Below are 5,594 nucleotides of genomic sequence, written 5' to 3'. Positions count from 1 at the left end.
GACCTAGAACTAAGAAACAATTTCATATAGCTCCTAGTGTCCAACTTCCCTTTATCCAAGGGACAACTAACACAATCGCTAGGATTTTGAGGAAGCAATTGATTGGCTCCAACTTTACACCCTTAAAAACCATTCGTATCTCTTTAAGATCTGTCAAAGACCCTATTGATCCAAAATGCATGAAAGCTGTTTATTTAATTCCTTGTTCTTATGGAACCCCCTACATTGGAGAGACAGGGCGTTCCATTTCACAAAGCATTCAAGAGCGTGCAATAGACCTTAGGTATTGTAGGATATACTCCTCTTCTCTAGTGGAACATGCTGAATTAACAAAGAACCATATTTTCTTACAGGATCCTAAGGTCCTTGCGAGGGTTGACCATTTCCATCACCGGAAATTAAGAGAAGCCATTGAAATCGAAAAGAGGAATAAGTCTCTTAACAGGTGATCGAGGTGGATGTTGGTGGCCACCCACCTATCCCACTTGAACCCCCACAACTTTCTTTTTCAGTTTTTTAGTTTCCTTATTTGTAGCACAATTTACTATTTTTAGCAGTTTTTTGGGTCCTAAACTTCCGAAGCCATTTTGAGGCCCTAAACGATGTTTTTTGGGAAAATTAGGAGCAACATGAGTCCATGGGCCATTGACAGTCATCCCAAAGTTGTAGTCCTCAGATAGATCTTTCTAACGAGGTATTGTGCACGTCAAACAAATATTGTATGCTAAAGTTATGACCTTGGGAAGTTGATATACCAATTTACCCTAAACAAGCCCACCGTTTGGCGTTTCATCTCCTAGGGTTAGGTTTTTGGATGTTTAGGGTTTTTCATTGTTTCTCAACAATAAATAGGCCTTGGGGCCTCATTGTAAGACAGTTCAGAGGCATGTAGCCACCACATCTCTTCTTAAAGATAAGCTACCATCACCCTAGCTGGTTTATTTCCATTTCTGTTTGTATGCATATTTTAGTATATTGCATTAACAAAATGAAGTATTATTTCCGCTGCGTCTTTGTGTTTATGGTTATCTCTGTAATTTGTTGCATTCCTTGTTTCAATCTGTATCAGTGATTTCAGAGCGGTCTATTTTTTCTCTATTTTTCTTTGCATGTCCCCAACAAGGTCGATATATAAGGAGTTAGGGCTTGAACTAGTTGAACCTTTGCAACACCAACCTCGCAAATCTCGACGAACTCCCATGGCAGATGAAAAGAAAGATGAGGGGGCAGGAGATCCTATCAAAATCTTGCTTGAAGAAGCCCTTGAGCGACAAAGGAACGCGATGTTGGAAAACTTTGCCCATATCCTTCAGCGGCTACCCAGTGGTGATGCATCGGCTTCCAACAGTGACTTTTGAAGCACCACACCCTTTAAGGTACAAGTTAAATTTTAAATCCCCATATTTGAGGGTCAGATAGATGCATATGTCGTAGATAAATGGTTAAATTTGCTAGAAGGGAATTTTTCTATTCATGATTTTTCCAACCAAGAAAATATTACTTTTTCTCTTCTCAAAGTAGCCCCCCATGTAAAGGACTGGTGGGAAACCTACTACAAGCAAAAGGATGAAAGTAAGGGCTCTCTATCTTCAGTCACATCCACTTGGTATTCGTTCTGGGATGCCATCAAGGAGTAGTACTACCCTGTCAAAAAGCTATCAGGATAAATACATAAAGTTGACCACACTGCGGGAAGGAAGGGACCAAGATGTGCTGGAGTTCACAAATATTTTTCGTACCCTTCGCACAAGTTTGGGTATCAAGGATTCTGAGCTACATTTGGTACTCAAATACCATGGCTACCTACATAGGTACATACAGGACGAGATGGAGAACCTGAACATCTCCTCACTCAGCATAGCATACCGATATGCTGTCAAGATCGAGCAAAAGTTTAAACAAAAGAAGCGAGACTTTGAATCTGTGAATCCGAAGAACAAAGGACAAATCCAAGGCAGGGTGACCCAAGACAACCCGTTGAAGCTGCAATAAAAGAGCAACACCACGAAGTCAAAGAAGGACAAAGGAAAGTGGTGTGAGTTCCATAAGAGCGCTACTCATAACACAAGTGAGTGTCGTACCAAGCAGTCGCTGCTAGCCGAGTGGAAGGCTTCAGAATCAGATCCATGTTTTGACCCTTAATCAGAATCGAACAAGGGGAATGACAAAGGGAAGCAAATCATTGATGCAGAGCACAACACCATTGTTTCCATTGCCAAGGGCTAGAAGATTGAGCTTGAAGTTCCAGAAGAGGGGGAGTATCTTTTCCACTCACAAATGTGGGTGAAGGGTTTGCCACTGCAATTCATTGTCAACAGTGGCAGCCAAAATAACCTCATTTCAGCAAAGGTTGTGAAGCAGTTGGGCCTACAAACTGCACCACACCCGCAGCCATACAGTATCAGGTGGCTTCACCAAGGATGATATCTCCGAGTCCGCCAGCAGGTATTGTGTGATGTTGCACCTCTTGATGTTTGTGATGTACTATTAGGCCAACCATACTTATGGAGGTGACATGCTGTGTATGAGTCAAGGCCTCACGCTGTTATTATTTCTTTAGGTAACTCATTATATAGGATACTGGAGGTAGCCCCACCTACTGGCACCTTTGTGCTCACTCCTAAGAAAGGTAGCAAGATTATCTCCCAGACTAGGAAATTCATTTTTTGTGTGGTTTGCTTCCAAAGTAAGGGGAAGATTGTCGCCACATCCATGACCCTCGCGAAGAGCTCCTCCATGCAGTAGCAATAACAGAGGGATACAATCATGAAAGACTAGAGGAACATCTTCTCCTCATCCACAGAGGTACCATTGCACTGTCAAGTCAAGCATTCATTCGATTTGACTCCTAGAGCACCTCTACCCAATGGGCCGATATATCATTGCTCCATTCTCAAAAATTCCAAGTACAAGTAGTGACATGATCGGCATCAGGTACCACACAAGTTTCAAGTGGGAGACAAAGTCTGGTTGCATCTACAGAAGGAATGCCTTACCAGAGCCCATTGGAAGCTCAAACTGCTCCAATATGGTCCTTACACCATTACCAAGGCTATGGGAAACAATGCTTTCGAGCACAACATTCCCCCACTCCTTCGCTTACACCGAGTGTTCAATGTGGACAGTCCTCGACCGTGCTTCCCACCATTACTAGACACATTAGAAGTTGTAGAACAGTTCACCAGGGACCAAGTTCAATAGAAGTTTCCTCATCTTATGGAGGAACTCAACGCAATGGGGACCATTACCTCCTAACGGGGGAGGAATGATCTAGGTGGATGTTGTTGGACACCCACCTATCCCACTTGGACCCCCACAATTGTGTCTTTCAGTTTTTCAGTTTCCTTATTTGTAGCACAATTTACTATTTTTAGTACTTTTTCGGGTCGTGAACTTTCGGAGCCATTTTGAGGCCCTAAACGACATTTTTTAGGAAACCTGGAAGAAATTGGGGTGGACCAATGATGCTCATCCCAAATTTGTAGTACGTAGATAGATCTTTCTAACGAAGTATTGTGCACGTCAAATAAGGATTGTATGACAAAGTTACGACCCCGGGAAGTTGATGTACCAATTTACCCAAACGGGGCCCACAGTTTGTCGTTTCATCTCCTAGGGTTAGGTTTTTGGATGTTTAGAGTTTTCCATTGTTTCTCAACAATAAATAGGCCTTTGATCATCATTGTAAGATGGTTCAAAGGCATGTAGACACCACATGTCTTCCCAAAGATAAGTTACCATTACCCTAGCTGGTTTATTTCCATTTATGTTTGTAAGCATATTTCAGTATTTTACATTAATGAAATGAAATATTATTTCTACTCAATCTTTGTATTTATGGTTATATATGTATTTTCTTTCGTTCCTGTTTAAATATGGATCAAAAAGGACGATGGATGGAAGTTAAGTAGGTTATGATTTCCTTCTCTTTGTTCTTAACCCTGTTCCCCTGCCTCTAGTTGTTATTGTGTCATATTCTTTGGCTTTTAATTGTTTTGTTTTATTTTTAATTTATTTTATTTGATTATATTAGTTTTTTTTTTTGGATAATACTCATTAATAGATGTATTGTGTAATACTCATTAATAAAATAATATCAATTTTTTCATTAATTCATATCACATTTAGGTAAATGGTGATATATATATATATATATATATATATATATATATATATATATATATATATAGATATATAATAATAATAATAATATTATTATTATTATTATATATTTAAATAATAATTTGTAATAATGACTTAATTTCTTGAGATTAATTTTAAATTCAATTTAAAACTAATATAGGTTAGATCACATTTAAGAAAATAGTGATATTATTATTAATATTAAGATATTATTATATATTTTTATTAAAAATAATAATAAGAATAATAAATTTTAAATTAATTTTTAAAATTCAAATATAACTATTGACTAAATCAATTTTTATCCCTTAAACACTCATCATTAATTATTCTTTTGAACATTGGATACTAACGGTTGCATCTCTGAGATATATTTTAGGAATCTATTGATCTTGCTCCTGAGCCTAGTCTTGATGATGATGATTGAGGTTCGAAATGCGTGGACCAATAGTTCCTCATGTGATTTTCTAGAAGATCTTGATCATTATAACATTATTACTATTAATATTATTGTTTTAACATTTAAATAATAAAAATAGCATGCGATAAAAATAATGATATTACTAGTAATTAATTTTATTAATAACATATTATTATTATTATTGTTATTGTTATTATTATTATTATTAATAATAATAATAATCTAAACAATATTAAAATCATATTAGTAATATTTTTAATTTTTCAATTCAAGCTTTTGTGATCCATAATGAATTAAGAAAATTTCTACCAAAAAAAATTTCTTAATATTTTTAATATCATTAATAATTATTAAGAAAATGTTATAAATAATATTTTAATTAATAGAAATATTAATTAATACATTTCTATATTAACTAAAACATTAATTTAATAATTAGTTTATTATATAATACTTAATATGTAATTTACATATTAAGATTTAATATTTATATATTTAGTTATAACATTATATATATATATATATATATATATATATATATATATATATATATATATATATTATAACATAGTCAAGGTCAAGCATAATCTAACCGCGATCAAGCATGATCAAGTATCATTACCATGATTGGCTATGGGTAACTTGAGCATAGTTAATCATAATCACCTATGATTGAGCATAGTTAACTATGGTCACAATGGTCAACCATTGTCAACTATAATTGACTTACTAGTGTAAAATAAGTAAGAGCCAATGTGTTAAAGATGGCGGAAAAATTCATTTCATCAATCGAATCAGCCTATCCCCGAGAGTTAGCATTGTCAACTATCGTCAACCATGGTTGAGGGTTTTGGAAATGAACAGTCTGAGTTTTCTGTTTATAAAATGATTGGTAGAGCTTTTATGCGATATGTTAGGTGGCAACAACAACCATTTCAAATATGTATGTGAATTGTTTCAAATTTTTCCATGGACATACTGTTTCAATGGTAATTCAAAATAAAAATTTCATTATAGGGTTTGTAATATT

This window comes from Pinus tabuliformis, chromosome J (assembly GCF_031772625.1).
Source record: "Pinus tabuliformis cultivar Carrire ecotype Pingquan chromosome J, CPIR1, whole genome shotgun sequence".
NCBI lineage: Eukaryota > Viridiplantae > Streptophyta > Pinopsida > Pinales > Pinaceae > Pinus > Pinus tabuliformis.
Note: the sequence above shows the minus strand (reverse complement) of the source record.